The sequence below is a fragment of the Arachis stenosperma genome, chromosome 10 (genome assembly GCF_014773155.1).
Source record: "Arachis stenosperma cultivar V10309 chromosome 10, arast.V10309.gnm1.PFL2, whole genome shotgun sequence".
Taxonomy (NCBI): Eukaryota; Viridiplantae; Streptophyta; class Magnoliopsida; order Fabales; family Fabaceae; genus Arachis; species Arachis stenosperma.
The window spans coordinates 29,396,314-29,416,421 of NC_080386.1; the positions used below are offsets into that span (position 1 = coordinate 29,396,314).

At 38.7% G+C, this 20,108-nt stretch overlaps 1 non-coding gene across 1 annotated transcript; it reads right to left on the reverse strand.

The window, feature by feature from the left end:
• Positions 1-19,544: 19,544 nt before the first annotated feature.
• On the reverse strand, positions 19,545-19,652 carry LOC130958419 (small nucleolar RNA R71). The gene has a single exon (XR_009077542.1). It is a non-coding gene; the product is annotated as a small nucleolar RNA R71 (small nucleolar RNA).
• Positions 19,653-20,108: the final 456 nt, after the last annotated feature.

The window sequence follows — 20,108 nt, forward strand, 5'->3', positions numbered from 1 at the left end:
GCAAAAGTGTTGGGATTAGAAACTTGTTACCCAAACACGCCGACTGATCGGACGACCTCCCCACACTTAAAAGTTTGCACCGTCCTCGGTGCATCCAAAGATGAACAAGGGGGTACGGCGATTCTCTGAGTTGCTACCTTCAGCTGGTAGGTCAACCGGTTGCTGCATGTTCTTTCTCCACTTCCATTTTTGCTTATAATAACTCATCCTGAAAATAGAATACAAGATAGTAAGGGAAGAAAATGCAAAAGCAAGGAAGCATACATTGTTAGAATGAGGTAAAAACCACTAGAACAAAGTGAGTGAGTTAGTGTGACATTAGTGAGTTAAGTGTGTGTGTTCTAAGATGCATGCAGTCTAGAACATACACTAACATGAAAAGCGGTGTCACAAAAGAAGTATGCACTTCACTCATTCTAGTGTGCTTGAGATGCTCTAAACTTGTGGGTCAAAACAACCAAACAAGCAATAAAGAAGCATGAAAGCATTCAAGCTAAAAATATATGGATGCATATGATCAAGAGACACAATGCATTAAGATAAATGCACAACATCCATCAAGAAATTGCCCAATTAAAGAAAAGAATTCAAATCACATGGTGACCAAATCATGCAATTCAAAAAGATTTAGGAGCTTGAAGGCAATGTCACATGTACTTGGTATTCACAAAAGTTAAGCATGAGGAACTCAAAACCAAGTAACAAGTCCAACCTCAACAAAGGAACCAACAATGAATATCCAAAAACAATTATGCTAAGATAGCATTCAATTAGTAATATGCAGCAATGTACAACAAACAAAATTAGTAATCCAACACTTATAATGAAAAATTGAAAATGAAATGAAAATTAAACTAACTAAACAACTAACTAACTAAAAAGAATGGTTGTAAATGGTGTTTGGTGGTGTTGGACGAGGGGTGAAGGGTAGAAAGAAAAGAGAAGAAGTAAGAAGAAGGAAAGAAATGGAAAGAAGAGAAGAAAAGAAGTGTGATGAAGGAAGGCTATCCACGCGTACGCGTGCAGGGACGCGTGCGCGTGGGTTGGTGAAATAGAAGCGATGCATATGCGTATATCATGCGTACGCGTGCATGGAAAACCAGAGAGCGACGACGCGTACGCGTGTGTGACGCGTACCCATGGGTTGACTTGTGCATCAGGCACAAGTCTGGCACACTTCAGGCACAACTCTCGGGTAAAGGTATAGATGGGTGAAACTTCTGGATCCACGCGTACGCGTGGAGTATGCGTGCGCGTGGATGGTCGAAAAGCTTGGATCCACGCGTACGCGTGGATGATGCGTGCGCGTGGGTTGGTGCTCTGTTTTTGAAAATTTTTCAAGTTCTTGCACCAAACCAAGCATTTCAAACCTCCAAACGGCTACCAAAACACCATAAAACCTTATTTAACACACTAGACTACCAAATAAACTCAACAAACTCGACAAAACATGAAATTGAACTAAGTACCAATATGTACAAAAGAGAAAATGAAAAGATTTTACCATGGTGGGGTGTCTTTCACCTAGCACTTTTGTTTATTATCCTTAAGTTGGACTTATGGGGAGCTCCTAATCAAGGTGGCTTGTGCTTAAATTCATCTTGGAACATCCACCAATGCTTGGACTTCCAATAAGCTCTATTCTTCAAAATTAATGCCATCAAGCTTTGATGGAGTTCTCCACAAGCTAAAGGCTCCCAAAGTTGATCCTCATCTTGTAGTCCGGGATCCCACACTTTATTTTCACACCCGTCTTAAGGTTGGTCATCATTATTCCATTCGGGTGGCAAGCAAGATGAATTCTCAATGAAGTGACCAAACATCTTTCTAGACCCACCTAATTAAGCACTAGCCAAACCTTTGCACCTCGTCTTTAGAGTATCAACCAAAATGAGCCTTGATTTGCAACGCCAACCACGAAACATCATTCTCTTACGCTTCATCTCACAAAGTTTCCTAAGTTGACTATTCGAGTGGGATAATAAAGCTGATAGAAATGAATTTCACCAACTCAAATGTAGAAGTAGATGACAACCTAGGCAAAGAAGCTTCCAAGGATCTCGGCAAAGCGTATTCCATCCTCCTTTTTCTAAGGACCTCCACCTCCTCACAAGATCTCTCAATTTCAATCCTTTGCTCATTGATTTTATCTAACTCTTTTCCCTTACTTAAATCATAAATGGGAAGATGAGAGAAATCTACCTCCACATTTCTTTCAAATTTTTCGGGAGAAGGTTCTTCAAATTCAAAGGATTCTTCGCCACTAGGACTTGATGCTTGATCTTCATCGCCATGGGAACACAATTCTTGCTCTATCCCATCCAAGTCGTCATATGGAATATGTATTGGAAGGGTTCTTGACGTACGAAAAATTACCAATTAAGAATTTATAATGAAAATTCACGTTGCAAGTACAGTTCTTAAACGATAAAAATTTCGTGTATCAATTTAAAAAGAGTTGTCACAAAATTAAGAACAAAATACTGGGAGTAGAAATCCCAGGTCGTCTCCCAACGAGTTGCTAAGAGAGTGCAAATTATTGATCAGGAGTTTCTCAAAAATTTGGAGTTTGGGAAATGGAAAAATAAATAATTATAAACTAAAGAAGAGATTTTATGTAATCGAAATAAAAGCCTTGGCTAGGAGAAGATTAATCGGAAGTTCTATCCTTGTTGGATTCCCTAAGATTAATGGTAATAGGTTGTTGTTTCTACTTAGTTAACCCTCAACAAATAAAAAAAAGTCAAATAGTTGAGCTAACTCCAATTCATAAGTCCTAACTCTCTCCCTTGGGAAGGATTAGCGTTAGTGACTAGAGAGCTAGCCAACAACTTCCAATTACTATTTAACTCTTGAGTTTTCCAACTCAAGGGTCTCCTATTAATCAACTCCAAAGCCAAGTTGGAAGACTACTCCATTGACATGGATGCCATCTCCGCATTCATGTAAAGGGAGTAGAAAGAAGACATGATAATTGGACTCAATTGAAAATAATCAAGAAATAATGAAATTAAATAGAAAAGTATCATTGCATTAATTAATTCCAAAATCGAAGGTATCCATATAACTCTAAACAAGATAAATGGGAAATTAAAAGAGTAAAGGAATAGGAAACAAACTAGAATGATAAAAACTTCATGGAGGTAGTAACTATTCTTAATATCCAACTCAAAATCATAAAACTGGAATCTATGAATGCGAAGAACCCTAGAGAAAGTAGTAATTTCTCTCCAAGATTCAAAAACTAAACTAAAACTAAAAAAACTGAGAATGTGTGAATGTGTGTTGAGTCCCTGCTGTCCCCTGGCTCTAGTATGTGTTTCTGGGCCGAAAACTGGGTCCAAACTCAACCCAAAATTGCCCCCAGCATTTTCTGCGAATTCTGCACGCGACGCATGTCATGCGTACGCGTCAAGCACGCATGCGCGCCGATGGTCTTTTGCACGTTCACGCGTCCGCGTCAGGTACGCATCCGCGTCGCTATAGGATGCACCAAATTGCGCGTGCGCGTCAGGGACACGTGCACGCCAATTCTTGCTAGTCAGCTCCTTGGTTTCTTGTGTTCTTTCCATTTTTTGCAAGCTTCCCTTCCATTCTCTAAGTCATTCCTGCCCTATAAAGCCTGAAAATACTTAACACACGGATCACGATATCGAATGGTATAAAGGGGAATCAAAAGTACACAATTTAAGGGCTTAGAAAGCAAGTTTCCAACCATAGAATTAAATTAGGAAGGATTTGTAAAACCATGCAAATTGTACGAATAAGTATGCAGAGAATTGATAAATACCATTCAATTTAGCACAAGATAAACCATAAAATAGTGGTTTATCAGTTCTCTTCCACTCTAAGTTCTGATGGAGGTTCCGCATCTCCTAAGTCTTCAACCAATTCTTCCTCTTCTTCAACAATCATGGCTTTCTCCAATTGTTCTAACACAAAGCAATAGTCCTCATTTTCTACCGGACTTCCTAATCTCTCCTTCATGCTATGTTCTTTAACCGATTCTCCACATGTGGCCATGGGAGTTCCTTGAGCGCTCAAGCATTGGGAGGCTAATCGGTTTACCACCTCGTTCAAGGCGGCCGTGAATCCTAGTACCTCCCTTTGCATCCTCTCTTGCCCTTGACATAACAAAGTGAGATACTCATCCATTGAGGTTTGGGGCGGATAGAAGGGTTCATTATTTTAGAAAAAGGGTTCATGATAGGAAGGTGGTTCTTCTTGATAGGGGGTGGCGGTTGAAAGTAAAATTCATCTTTTGAGTAGAAATTTGCATACATTGGAGGTGGTTCCTCTTGGTCATAGTATGGAGGAGGTGGTTCTTGGAAGTGTTGATATTGTGGTGGTTCCATATATGGCTCATATGGCTCGAAAGGTGGTTGGGTGATGGATATGGGTTAGGGTCATATGGAGGTGTTTGGTGAAAAGGGGCTTGTGAGTATGGTTGATGGCTATGTTGCGGATATAGCTCATAGGCTTATGGTGGTGGTTCTTGATAGTGACAAGGAGATTCACCATAGCTATTTAATTGGTATGCATCATAGAATGGCTCTTGTTCATAGTGCATTGGTGGAGGTTGTTGCCAAGAGGATTGATCATATACATATGGCTCCTCCCACCTTTGATTATCCCATCCTTGATGCATCTCTTTATTGTAATTTTCACTTCCTACAACATAATTGTGACCAAACTCATAGCCAAAGTGAGAATTCATAGTGAAAAGAGAAAATAAGAACAAGAATTAATAAGAAACAAGAAAATCAAATCCTAAAACTAGCAAGAGCTAACAAAGAAACAAAAGGTAAACATATTCACAATATCCACATATATACAATAACCAATAACAAGCGCACATTTGTAATTCCCCGGCAACGGCGCCATTTTGATGAATGGAAAATTGATGGTTTAGAATTTCACAATAAAATCTCGTTGCAAGTATAGTTTCTAAACCAACAAAGAATCCTCTCATGCCAAAAAATTGGTTGTCACTAAAACAAACCCCAATGAAAATAACCGAAGTATTCAAATCTTGGGTCATTCTCCCTAGAAATTGCAATAAAGTGTTCTTGTTATTGGTTAGGAGTATGTTTTGGGGTTTTTGAATTAAGAGACAAGGAATGTAAATGGTAAAGGAAATAAACAAACAACTAAGAAAGCTCTTGGCAAGGTATGAGGATTGGAAGTCCTATCCTTATTATCATCATCAATTGTGATGAGAATTATCCATTGCTTCACTTAGTCAACCACTAACTATGAAGGAAAGTCAAGTAAAGATAATCAAATTGGATCCACAAGTCCTAGTCTAATCACAATGAAAGACTAACTTTAGTGACATACAATTCAATTAGCAACTTCCAATTATCAATCAACAAAAGAGTTTGATAACTCAAGAGTCACCAATTACTCAACCAAAGCCAAGAGGAGAAAGATCTAACTCATAACTAAAAGAAGCATTTCAACAAACACATAGAAGGCAATAAAAGTAAACATCACAAATTGCAAGGATTAAAGGAACTACAACTAATCAAGGCAAGAGATCAACAATAGAAAACTAAAGCAAACATAAAAAGACAAGGAAATCATAAATTGCATTGAAAAGGAAATTGAGATCTACATAAGAATCCATGAACTACAACTAACAATACAAGAGAAGTAGAATGCTACAACTACAAGAGAACAATTAAAGATGAAAAAGGAAAATTAAAGCAAGAGAGAAGAAGTAGATCTAGATCTAAACCTAATCCTAATTCTAGAGAAAAGAGAGAGCTTCTCTCTCTAGAAACTAACTTTATACTACTTCTAAAACTAATTGGTAACTAACTCCTTCAATCTTTGGGTTTAATAGCATCAGAATTGAGTTGAATTTGGGCCTGGGAGGCCTATAATTCGCCCCCAACGTTTTCACTTTAACGAAGTCACATGCGAGCATCGATGTGTACGCATGGGTCACGCGTACACGTCGCTTGGAAATTCTCCATTCACGCGTACGCGTAATGTGTGCGTACGCGTCGCCATGCAACTTCAAATTCATGCGTGCGCGTTTGCTGCGCTTGCGCATCGATCTCAGCATCCCAAATCCTTGGTTTTCCATGATTTCTTCACTTGCATGCTTTTCTCTTCATCCCTTTGATCCATCCCTAGCCTTTTCAACCTGAATTCACTTAACAAACACATCAAGGCATCTAGTGGAATCAAAGGTGAATCAAAATTAATCAATTAAAGTCCTAAAAAGTATGTTTTCACACTTAAGTACAAATTAGGAGAAAATTATGAAACCATGCCATTTCATTGAATAAATGTGGGAGAAGTGGATAAAATCCACCTAAACTAAGTACAAAATGTATCACAAAATAGTAGTGCATTAGCTTTTGATACCTAACATGGTATCAGAGCTTCGGTTCTGATCCATGGATCACCACACCCCTTCCGCAACTTCAGCTCAAGCGACATAACAATCGTCAATGGTGTCAATCGCAAACTTCCCAACCACAATCAAACTCGATGGGGATAACTTCAAAGCTTGGAAGCGTCAAGTTCTTGCATGTGTCAAAGCCAATAAATTGAAAATTCACATCACTGCACTGTCAATTCCAAGAAGATTTAACTCAGAACAGGATCGAATTCACGGAAAAGTCTCACAAGAATTCGAAGCATGGGATCAACGGGATGAGCGCTTAGTCACATGGATGCTCTCTGCTATGAATGAAGTCTTCGTAAATAGAGTGGTTGAATATGAATATGTGCACAAAATTTGGACATCATTGGAAGAATACTTCACAACAAGGCAAAAATCAAAGATAAGAATGTTGAAGGCACAACCAAAGATGATAAAAAAACAAGGTGCAACAGTAATCAAGTACATAGCCAAAATTAACAAGGTAGTCAGCTCTCTATCTGCGCTTGGTGCTCCACTTCAAAAGAAGAACATTTTGATTTTGTGCTAGGAGGATTAGATGAAGAATTCAGTGCATTCATTACTATGGTAAATTCAAGAATAGACTCGATGATTGTTAGTGAGCTTGAATCACAGCTTCTTGCACAAGAAGAGTTAAATGAAAGGTTCCAAAAACCAGACCTAACTATGGTTCATACAAATTTGGCTAAAAAAGAATCAAGATCAAACATGGCAAGCAGTGAATTTTCAGCAGAAGAGACCTATGAAGGTTACTATACGAGAGGACAATCTGGAAGGCGAGGCAGAGGAAGAAACTTTAGTGGAGGCAGATCTTGGTGGTTAGGCAACAAACCCCAATATTAACTGTGTGGAAGAATTGGCCACACGGTTTGGCAATGCTTTCACCGTTTCAACCAACACTACCAAAATCCCCAACTCCACAATTCCAATGGCGGCCCTCCACCAACAAACTCCACATACTCAGCCAGAGCCACACTATCAACAAAATCAGCAAGCAACCACAAGGATAGGGGTGGCAACGGGGCGGGTAGGGGTGGGTTTTTGCTCTACCCGACCCCGCCCCGTCGTACAACAACCCGCATAGAACCCGCCCCTCTTCTACCCGTGGGTAGTAAAATATTGAACCCTAACCCGCCCCGCCCCTACCTGCCCCTATAATTATTAAAATCCAATAAATAAAATTAAAAATTTCAAAATTTATATAACTATCATCACATACATAACATAAATTAAAGTAAAAATTTAAATATGATACAATATTATTAATTATTTACTAATTATTTTACATATATTATACATATTATATATTAAAATTATATATATTATATATATAGCGGGGCGGGTAGAGGCGGGTATTACCTAAACCCGACCCCGTCCCACCCCTCCCAAGAACCCACCCCGTAAAAAATTTGCCCCAGTGCGGGGCGGGTAATTACCCACCTCTCTCTGGAGCGGGTAGGGGCGGGGTGGGTACCCGCGGGTTCGGGTATTGCCATCCCTACATCCACAAGCAATCAAAACCATCCTCATGCACTGCTCGCCACAAACAGCCTTGACAGTGGCTGGTATCCTGACTCTGGAGCTTCTCACCATCTCACATTCGATCAGCTGAACCTGCTCAGCAGCTCAGAATACCAAGGACCTGAACAAGTGTTTGGAGGTAATGAAAAAGGTATGAGTATTGCTAATATTGGGAGGTCCATTATGCATGCATCTATGTCAAATAAATTTTTTAAACTCCAGAATTTGCTTCATGTACCTACCATCTCAAAAAATCTAGTCAGTGTCTCAAAATTTGCCCTAGATAATAGTGTGTTCTTTGAGTTTTGGCCTTATGTGTGTGCTGTTAAATGCCAGGAGTCCTGGAGGATTCTTCTCCAAGACAAATTTAAAAATGGACTATATAGATTCACTGACATTTAAATACCAAGACAAACCATGAAGTTAAATAAAACACAAGCTTCACAAGTTTTTTATGCTGAAAAGAAAAAGAAAATATATGCAAACACTAGCACTATGGATAGGAAAGCACAAAGTGAAATTGATAGAACAGTAAGAAACAACATTAAAACAAGAAAAAAGTGAAAAAGAAAGACAAATAAAAAATGAGAATGATGAGTTAAATACTACTCCTGAGAATCAAAACTCAAGAGGAAAGAAAAGTTGTTGTAGTAGTAGTGTAGTAAAAAACAATTATAACAGCACACACCAAGTTACTAATACAAGTAACTTGTGTAACACAATTATCAGTACTGATACATATGCTAATGCTAATAGCCTATGTAATAAAGTAGTAAACTCTAATATTCCTAGCCTACTTGATGTACCTGGTCCACTTGATGTAGTAACTTTTGATTCAAATAAATTTGCTGCTGTTATTGACTGTCACAGACTTGCTCATCCTAACTATAATAGCTTTGTTCATTCTTCTTCTAATAAATTTGCTACTGTTGTTGAATGTCATAGCCTAGCTTTTTCCAATTGTGACAACCATGTTCAATCTACCTGTGCTACTCCAAACAAATCTACTGTTGTTGCTGAAACCATAAATTATGCCACCAATCCTGCTACTAACAAACCTCCTCCTCCCAACTACACCTCCAAAAACAAACCCACTGCACTCCTCACAAACCCTACTGCCAATAAGGCCACAAGTGACCTTTCTCCTACCCTGCCTCACCCCTCTCCCATAGCTAATCCCCATGACATCAACACCCTCAACTCCTTTGACTTGTGGCACAAGAGACTTGACCATCCCTCTAAAAGAATAACCAAAACCATACTAACCAACCACAATATTCCATTCTCTCTTTCCAGCATCTCTCCTGCCTTTTGTGAGCCTTGCACCATCAACAAAATCCATCAACTCCTCTTCCCACAATCTCACTCCAAATACACAAAATCTCTTGAGCTGGTATTCTCGGAGCTTTGGGGACCTTCAACCCAACCAAGCAAGTCAGAGTTCAAATACTATGCTTACTTTATTGATGCCTATAGCAGATATACTTGAACATTTTTTTACAAACCAAAGCTCAAACATTCACAGCCTTTTGTCAATACAAAAACCTCATTGAAAACAAAACTGGCCACAAAATCAAGGCACTCCAAATTGACAATAGAGGAGAATACATGTCAAACACCTTCAACCAATTCTTCAGAGATCAATGCATACAACATAGACTTACCTGCCCTCACACACATCAACAAAATGGCTGTGTGGAAAAAAATATAGACACTTGATAGAAACAACTCTCACCCTCCTATCACAGGCATCCCTCCCTCTCTCCTTTTGGGATGAAGCTATCCTCACCTCAACCTACCTCATCAATATGCTACCAACCCCAACCTTAAACCTCAAATTCACTTTGGAGACACTGTTCAACATCACACCAGACTACCAATCCCACAAAGCTTTTGGCTGTGCTTGCTACCCTTGGCTAAAACCATACAATAAACACAAACTAGATCATAGGTCCACCAAGTGCATATTCATAGGTTACAGCTCTGACCACAAAGGGTACAAATGTCTGTCCCCATCAGGCCGAGTCTATATGGCAAGAAATGTCATCTTCAATGAACTTGAGTTTCCCTTTCCATCATTGTTGAACTCACAACAATCTATATGGTCAGGCCTGCAACTGTTCGAGTCATGCTCAATATTGCACTTGTGAAGGGCTGGAAAGTACACCAATAATCAACTCCATCATAACTCAGCTCCACAACACCTTCTCTCTTAAAGTCCTAGGTGAAATGAACTATTTTCTTGGAATTGAAGTCAAACACAACAGCAACGGGACAATAACCTTAAAGCAGACGAAGTACGTTCAAGATCTCCTAAAAAAAGCTTAAATGAGCACTACCAAACCTATTCCCACTCCAATGACATCCTCTCTCAAGCTCTCAGCCTTTGGCAATGGTAACTTCAGCAATCCTACACTTTATAGATCGATAGTTGGAGGCTTGTAGTATGCAACAATCACAAGACCGGAAATCTCATTCTCGGTCAACAAAGTTGCTCAATTCCTTCACATCCCTCTTGACTCACACTGGAAGGCAGTAAAAAGAATCCTTCGATATCTCTCAGACACAACTTAGTATGGTCTAAAGTTCAGAAAATTCACAAATTTCAGAGTCTATGGCTTTTTTTACTCAGATTAGGCCAGTGATATTGATGACAGAAAGTCTACCAATGAGTATGAAATTTACCTAGGTCCCAACCTGATATCTTGGGCAAGTAAAAAATAATTTGCAGTCTCAAGAAGCAGCACAGAAACAGAATTTAGAGGCATTGCAGATGCTGTAACTGAGATAGTGTGGTTACAAATTTACTTACTGAGGTTAGAATACCATGCTCCGCCAAGGTAGTGTATACTGTTGGTGCACGAAATTGTGATCTCTACTTTTCATAACTCAAATAATCCCCGGTAATGAATCCAAAAACTTGGTGCTCAATACCATGGTATAAACATAATTTCACAACTTTGCACAACTAACCAGCAAGTGCACTGGGTCGTCCAAGTAATAAACCTTACGCGAGTAAGGGTCGATCCCACGGAGATTGTTGGTATGAAGCAACCTATGGTCATCTTGTAAATCTTAGTCAGGCAGATTCAAATGGTTATGAATGATATATGAATAAAGCATAAAGATAGAGATACTTATGTAATTCATTGGTGAGAATTTCAGATAAGCGTATGAAGATGCTTTGTCCCTTCCGTCTCTCTGCTTTCCTACTGTCTTCATCCAATCCTTCTTACTCCTTTCCATGGCAAGCTGTATGTTGGGAATCACCGTTGTCAGTGGCTACAGTCCCGTCCTCTCAGTGAAAATGTTCAACGCACCCTGTCAAGGCACGGCTAATCATCTGTCGGTTCTCAATCAGGTTGGAATAGAATCCATTGATTCTTTTGCGTCTGTCACTAACGCCCAGCCTTCAGGAGTTTGAAGCTCGTCACAGTCATTCAATCATTGAATCCTACTCAGAATACCACAGACAAGGTTTAGACCTTCAGGATTCTCTTGAATGCCGCCATCAATTCTAGCTTATACCACGAAGATTCCGATTAAAGAATCCAAGAGATAAACATTCAAGCCTTGTTTGCTTGTAGCATGGGAGTGGTTGTCAGGCACGCGTTCATAAGTGAGAATGATGATGAGTGTCATATAATCATCACATTCATCAAGTTCTTGAGTGAGAATGAATATCTTGGAATAAGAACAAGCTGAATTGAATAGAAGAACAATAGTAATTGCATTAATACTCGAGGTACAGCAGAGCTCCACACCTTAATCTATGGTGTGTAGAAACTCCACCGTTGAAAATATATAAGAACAAGGTTTAGGCATGGCCGAATGGCCAGCCTCCCAATGATCTAAGAACTAGACGTCCAAAGATGATCCTAAGATCGAAAATGATCAAAAGATATCAAATACAATAGTAAAAGGTCCTATTTGTAGAGAACTAGTAGCCTAGGGTTTACAGAGATGAGTAAATGACATAAAAATCCACTTCCGGGCCCACTTGGTGTGTGCTTGGGCTGAGCATTGAAGCATTTTCGTGTAGAGACTTTTCTTGGAGTTAAACGCCAGCTTTTGTGCCAGTTTGAGCGTTTAACTCCCATTCTTGTGCCAGTTCCGGACTTTAACGCCGGGCAGTTTTGAGCTGATTTGGAACGCCGGTTTGGGTCATCAAATATCGGGCAAAGTATGGACTATTATACATTGCTGGAAAGCCCAGGATGTCTACTTTCCAACGCCGTTGAGAGCGTGCCAATTGGGCTTCTGTAGCTCCAGAAAATCTACTTCGAGTGCAGGGAGGTCAGAATCCAACAACATCTGCAGTCCTTTTCAGTCTCTGAATCAGATTTTTGCTCAAGTCCCTCAATTTCAGCCAGAAAATACCTGAAATCATAGAAAAACACACAAACTCATAGTAAAGTCCAGAAAAGTGAATTTTAACTAAAAACTAATAAAAATATACTAAAAACTAACTAAAACATACTAAAAACATACTAAAAACAATGCCAAAAAGCGTATAAATTATCCGCTCATCAACTGTGATAATCAAAGTGTCGTTCTTCTATCTGCCAACCCAGTTCTACATAATAAATCAAAATATTTCGCTCTCAATCAGTCCTTTGTAAGAGATTTTGTCTCAAGAAAGAAACTCTTCATTTAACACATCCCATCACAATACCAACTTGTAGACACACTCACCAAACCCATTTCAGCAACATCATTTCTCAAGTTTAAGAACTTGCTTAGAGTATCTGAAGCAGATTCCTAGAAGGCCCTTGGTTTGAGGGGGCATGTTAGTGTACATGATGCAGAACCTTCCACAACCTTCCACACACTTAACACTTAGCATCTGTTGCCAAGTTAGTTATGACATCTTAGCACAATTCTATTATATCCCATTTTAGCTCCTAACCAACTCTGTAATCCCAATTAACTTGTAACTACGAGTCTAACCCTCACTAAGCATGTATATAATCTACTATAAGAAACTATAGACTTCACTTTTTCACAATTTCTTTATAATAACAGATCCCTAATTTCACTTAGCTCTTCTTCTAGCTCTTTCTTCCCAATTACTCTGTCACTATTAGACAACTATTTATTACAGATAGATATTTTTGACAGATTTTATTCCACAGAAATACAGGCAGATTTTGCGAGGAATTTTTTGTCAGAAACAAAAAAATGAAATAACATAAATTACAGACGAAAAAGAGAATCTATCGATAATTCTGTCGAAAAAATTAACTTTTCTCGTCAAAAATAGTTACCGACGGAAAATTCTCCTGCATTTAAAAGAACAAAAATACTCCATTTTATTAAATTATTAAAGACAAGAAATATGTTTCTAATTTAAAATATTCCGTCGAAAATATTAAAATAATAGTTTAATTCGAGTTCCTCTCTTCATTTCTCAGAACACCCTATCCTTCGCGGGCTCCTTACCCATCCCCTCCAAATCCTTCATCGGCGGCACCTCTCGCCGTTGCACCGCCATTGTCCGAAGCTCTATCACACCTCTTTCCCAATCTCTCCTATCACACCAGTTCACCAATCTTTCTCTTTCAGCTCCGATGTCGATGAATTTTACCACCCTCTTAACATCATTTTTTGTCACTATTTATTGACGCTCGTTAGCGTCGTCGCCGCTTCTACCTTTTCTTCTCGTTCACTGGAGTGCCCAATTTCTCCTTCCTGCTACATTCTTCAGTAGATTTTCCACATGAAACCATGGGGGTTCTTTGAATGTCCAAACGTCGGAAAGGTAGTCGATTTCTTTCTTGATCCAGGTATTTAAGTATGCAATCGTATTCGTCCTCGATGATTTTCTTTTCAACTATTTCTTCACCTTTAAGCACAAAATCCTCCTTGTTGTCTTCTTTCACTAGTTTTTCAACCGCGCTGTCAACTTCAAGGGTGTCTACTACCTTTACCTTTAGTGCCTCCTCTAGCTCCTTATGAAGTATGGATTCGCGAAGATGATCCCTCCTCTCTCGTTCCATGTCAATAGTATCAGTGGGATCATGTTGCTCTTGGATTGATGGATGTTGGTGCTCTTCCATGGATGGTGGTGATGGGATGGGTGGATCATTATATGGTTGAGATGGAAGTGCAGTGGAGCTTGAGGGTTGAATATTGGGTGTAGAGGGTTGGCCCAAGCGGGATATAAGTGCTTGAAGAGTAGAGGCGAGACTAATGATAGAGGCAAGTTTGCTTTCCATGGAGGTTTGGGGTGGATAGGAGGGTTCATTTGTTGGGAGTGAAGGTTCATAACACGGAAGTGGTTTCTCTTGATAAGGATATGGAGATGGTGTATATTGAGGTGGTGGTTCTGTGTATGGTTCATTTGGCTCATAAGGTGGTTGGTATGGTGGATACGGGTTAGAGTCACATAGAGGTGAATGGTGGAAAGGGGCTTGTGAGTGTGGTGGTTCAAAGTTATATTGTGAGGATGGTCTCTGAGCATACGGTGGGGCTTGTTGGTAGCTACTAGGCGGTCCACCATATCTATCAGCTTGGTATGCATTGTAGGATGGTCTTTGTCTGTGATATCTAGGAGGGTGTTGTTGCCTAAAGGGTTGATCAGATCCTCTTGGCTCCATCCATCCTTGATTGGTCTGACCTTGATGCATATTCCTGCTGTGGTTTCTATTTCCTTCAACAAAGTTAGAACCAAACTCAAAGTGAGAGGGGTGAGAATTCATAGTAGTTATCAGAAATAAGGGGAAAAAGAGAAAACAAATAAACAAGTAAAAGAAAAATAATATTTTTTTGAAAAATATTTACAATAACCAATAAGAAGGCACACGTTTGCAATTCCCCGGCAACGGTGCCATTTTGACATTAGGATTTTTGCTAGTAAAGAATTTTATAAAAATAGTCGCGTTGTAGATATAGATTCTAAACCAACAGAAATCTCTTCGTGCAAATGTTTTGGTTGTCACAAGTAACAAACCCCTAAATAAATTGATAATCGAAGTATTTAAACCTCGGGTCGTCTTCTCAAGAAATTGCAGGGAAGTATGAATTATTATTGGTTATGAAAAACAGTGTTTTTGGGGGTTGAAAATGAGGAATGAATATGGCAAATAATTTAAATAGCAATTAAAATAAATGAATACTGTGAAGCAAACCCTTTGGCAAGGTATGAGAAATTGGAAGTCCAGACTTAGTTATTCTTGTCAATAATAATGAAAGTTGAATCTCAATTCCACTTAGTTAACCTTTGCTAAAGTAGAGGAAAGTCAAGGGACTAATTAGTTTGACCTTCGAATCCTATTTATTTCCTAAGAAAAGGTTGGGATTATTGAAGTTCAATTCAATTAGCAAAGATAACAGTTATCAATTATGTTGAGATAAGATAACTCCTGAGTTACTGATTTCTTAACCAAGACCAAAAAGGTAGAAAGCTGAATTGAAATCATAAATCTAAAAACATCTCAATAATGTATAATCCTAACATGAAAAGTTCATAAGCCAATTGGGCAACATAAATCAAATACCAATAAAAGCATTAAAGTATCTAAGATAAGAGATAAATATAAGGTAAAGAAAATATTGAACCTGATGAAGAGTCGAATTAAATCCTAATTTCTAAAAATCCTACCTAAATCCTAAGAGAGAGGAGAGAACCTCTCTCTCTAAAAACTACATCTAAAACTAAAATTATGAATTATGAGAGCATGATCTGAAGTCCCCTTCATTCCTCCACTTTGCAGCCTTTAATCTGTGTTTTCTGGGCTTGAAACTGGGCCGGAAATAACCCAGGATTTGCTGTTTGCGAAATCTGCCACGCTGATTTTCGCAGATGTGACGCGTCTGCGTGGATGACGCGTTCGCGTTGCCTATCTGTATGGCCATGATGAGCGGATAATTTATACGCTTTTTGGCATTGTTTTTAGTATGTTTTAGTTAGTTTTTAACATATTTTTATTAGTTTTTAGTTAAAATTCACTTTTTTGGACTTTACTATGAGTTTGTGTGTTTTTCTGTGATTTCAGGTATTTTCTGGCTGAAATTGAGGGACCTGAGCAAAAATCTAATTCAGAGGCTGAAAAGGATTGTAGATGCTTTTGGATTCTGACCTCCCTGCACTCGAAGTGGATTTTCTCGAGCTATAGAAGCTCAATTGGCGCGTTGTCAACGGCGTTGGAAAGTAGACATCCTGGGCTTTTCAGCAATGTATAATAGTCCATACTTTGCTCGAGATTTGATGGCCCAAACTGGCGTTCTAAATCAGCTCAAAACTGCCCGGCGTTAAACGCCGGAACTGGCACAAGAATGGGAGTTAAACGCCCAAACTGGCACAAAAGCTGGCGTTTAACTCCAAGTTCTACACATGAAAGCTTCAATGCTCAGCCCAAGCACACACCAAGTGGGTCCGGAAGTGGATTTTTATGTCATTTACTCATCTTTGTAAACCCTAGGCTACTAGTTCTCTACAAATAGGACCTTTTGCTATTGTATTTGATATCTTTGGATCATTTTAGATCTTAGGATCATCTTTGGACATCTAGTTCTTAGATCATTGGGAGGCTGGCCATTCGGCCATGCCTAGACCTTGTTCTTATGTATTTTCAACGGTGGAGTTTCTACACACCATAGATTAAGGTGTGGAGCTCTGCTGTACCTCGAGTATTAATGCAATTACTATTGTTCTTCTATTCAATTCATCCTATTCTTGTTCTAAGATATTCATTTGCACCCAAGAACATGATGAATGTGATGATTATGTGACGCTCATCATCATTCTCACTTATGAACGAGTGCCTGACAACCACCTCCGTTCTACAAGCAAACAAGGCTTGAATGTTTATCTCTTGGATCCCCTAATCGGAATCTTCGTGGTATAAGCTAGAATTGATGGCGGCATTCAAGAGAATCCGGAAGGTCTAAACCTTGTCTGTGGTATTCTGAGTAGGATTCAATGATTGAATGACTGTGACGAGCTTCAAACTCCTGAAAGCTGGGCGTTAGTGACAGACGCAAAAGAATCAATGGATTCTATTCCAACCTGATTGAGAACCGACAGATGATTAGCCGTGCCGTGACAGGGTGCGTTGAACATTTTCACTGAGAGAACGGGACTGTAGCCACTGACAACGGTGATGCCCAACATACAGCTTGCCTGGAAAGGAGTAAGAAGGATTGGATGAAGACAGTAGAAAAGCAGAGAGACGAAAGGGACAAAGCATCTCCATACGCTTATCTGAAATTCTCACCAATGAATTACATAAGTATCTCTATCTTTATGCTTTATTCATATATCATCCATAACCATTTGAATCTGCCTGACTAAGATTTACAAGATGACCATAGCTTGCTTCATACCAACAATCTCCGTGGGATAGACCCTTACTCGCGTAAGGTTTATTACTTGGACGACCCAGTGCACTTGCTGGTTAGTTGTGCGAAGTTGTGATAAAGAGTTGAGATTGCAATTGAGCGTACCATGTTGATGGCGCCATTGATGATCACAATTTCGTGCACCAAGTTTTTGGCGCCGTTGCCAGGGATTGTTTGAGTTTGGACAACTGACGGTTCATCTTGTTGCTTAGATTAGGTATTTTTCTTCAGAGTTCTTAAGAATGAATTCTAGTGTTTCAAGGTGATGTTCTTATCATCACCAAAGCTGATTGATTCTCATCAATTTAGCTCTTGAATGCAATGTCCTGCTGAAGCTTGGCTAGCCATGTCTAATTTCTTTAGACTGAAGCTTTAGACTAACATTGCATGATTCCTGGAATTCTCATTAAGAATTTTGGTACCTTTATTTTCTTTTCCACTTAATTTTCGAAAAAACCAAAAAAAATTACAAAATCATAAAAACCAAAAATAATTTTTGTTTCTTGTTGAGTCTAGTGTCTCATTTTAAGTTTGGTGTCAATTGCATGTTTCTTTTCTTCCTGCATTTTTTTCGAATTCATGCATATGTCTTCATTGATCTTCAAGTTGTTCTTGATGATTTCCTTGCTCTGATCTTTAAATTCTCTTGACTTGAGTGTTTTGTTGTTTCTCATATGCATTCTCATTTTGTTAGTGTCAGTAGTATACAAACTTCTAAGTTTGGTGTCTTGCATGCATTGTTTATTTGATTTTAGTTGCATTTTGATTATTCCTCATTATTAAAAATCCAAAAAAAAAAAATTTAATCTGTGTCTTTTCAAGTCAATAATACAGAGAATTGAAGATTCAGAACATACAGCAGAAGAATTACACAGAAAAAGCTGGGCGTTCAAAACGCCCAGTGAGGAAGGAAAACTGGCGTTTAAACGCCAGCCAGGGTACCTGGCTGGGCATTTAACGCCCAAAAGGGTAGTGTTTTTGGCGTTAAATGCCAGAATGTGCACCATTCTGGGCGTTTAACGCCAGGATGGCACAAGAGGGAAAATTTTGTTTTCAATTCAAATTTTTTTCAAGTTTTCAAAATCTTTTCAAAATCAAATCTTTTTTAAATCATATCTTTTCAATCATATGTTTTCAAAATCAATTTCTTTCCATTTTCAAAAATACTTGCTATCAATTAATGATTTGATTCAACATTTCAAGTATGTTGCCTTTTCTGTTGAGAAAGGTTTAATGTCTGAATCATATCTTTCTTGTTAGGCAGGTCATTAATTTTTAAAATCAAACCTTTTTAAATTATTTTCAAATCATATCTTCTCAATCATATTTTTTTTAAAATCATATCTTTTCAATCATATCTCTTTAAATCACATCTTTTTCAAAATAGTTTTCAATCATATCTTTTTAATTTCTAATTTCAAAATCTTTTTCAAAAATCACTTGATTTCTTTTCCACTCTTAGTTTTCGAAAATCAATTAGTATTTTTCAAAATTTTTTAAAATGTTTTTAATTTATTTTCAAAAATTTCTTCCCCCCTTCTCACAACCTTCTATTTATGGACTAACACTCCTCCTCAATGCACAATTCGAACTCTGTCTTTGGTGATAAGTTCGAATTCTTCTACCTCCTCCTTCTATTTTTCTTTTCCTCTGACACCTCAAGGAATCTCTATACTGTGACATAGAGGATTCCATATTTTCTTGTTCTCTTCTCTTTCATATGAGCAGGAGCAAAGACAAAAGCATTCTTGTTGAGGCTGATCCTGAACCTGAAAGGACCTTGAAGCGAAAGCTAAGAGAAGCTAAGGCACAACTCTCTGTAGAAGACCTAACAGAAATCTTCAAAGAAGAAGAACCCATGGCAGCTGAAAATAACAACAATGCCAACAATGCAAGGAAGGTGTTGGGTGACTTTACTGCACCTACTCTCGACTTCTATGGGAGAAGCATCTCTATCCCTGCAATTGGAGCAAACAACTTTGAGCTTAAGCCTCAATTAGTTTCTCTGATGCAACAGAATTGCAAGTTCCATGGACTTCCATTGGAAGATCCTCATCAGTTTTTAGCTGAATTCTTGCAAATCTGTGACACTGTCAAGACTAATGGGGTTGACCCTGAGGTCTACAGACTTATGCTATTCCCTTTTGCTGTAAGATACAGAGCTAGGATATGGTTGGACTCACAACCTAAAGAAAGCCTGAACTCTTGGGAAAAGCTAGTCAATGCCTTCTTGGCAAAGTTCTTTCCACCTCAAAAATTGAGTAAGCTTAGAGTGGAAGTCCAAACCTTCAGACAGAAGGAAGGTGAATTCCTCTATGAAGCTTGGGAAAGATACAAACAATTGATCAGAAAGTGTCCTTTTGACATGCTTTCTGAATGGTGCATCATAGGTATCTTCTATGATGGTCTATCTGAAATGTCCAAGATGTCATTGGACAGCTCTGCTGGAGGATCTCTTCATCTGAAGAAGACGCCTACAGAAGCTCAAGAGCTCATTGAAATGGTTGCAAATAACCAATTCATGTACACTTCTGAAAGGAATCCTGTGAATAATGGGACGAATCAGAAGAAAGGAGTTCTTGAGATTGATACTCTGAATGCCATATTGGCTTAGAACAAAATATTGAGTCAGCAAGTCAATTTGATTTCTCAAAGTCTGTCTGGAATGCAAGCTGCACCAGGCAGTACTAAGGACGCTTCATCTGAAGAAGAAGCTTATGATCCTGAGAACCCTTCAATGGAAGAGGTGAATTACATGGGAGAACCCTATAGAAATACCTATAATTCTTCATGGAGAAATCATCCAAATCTCTCATGGAAGGATCAA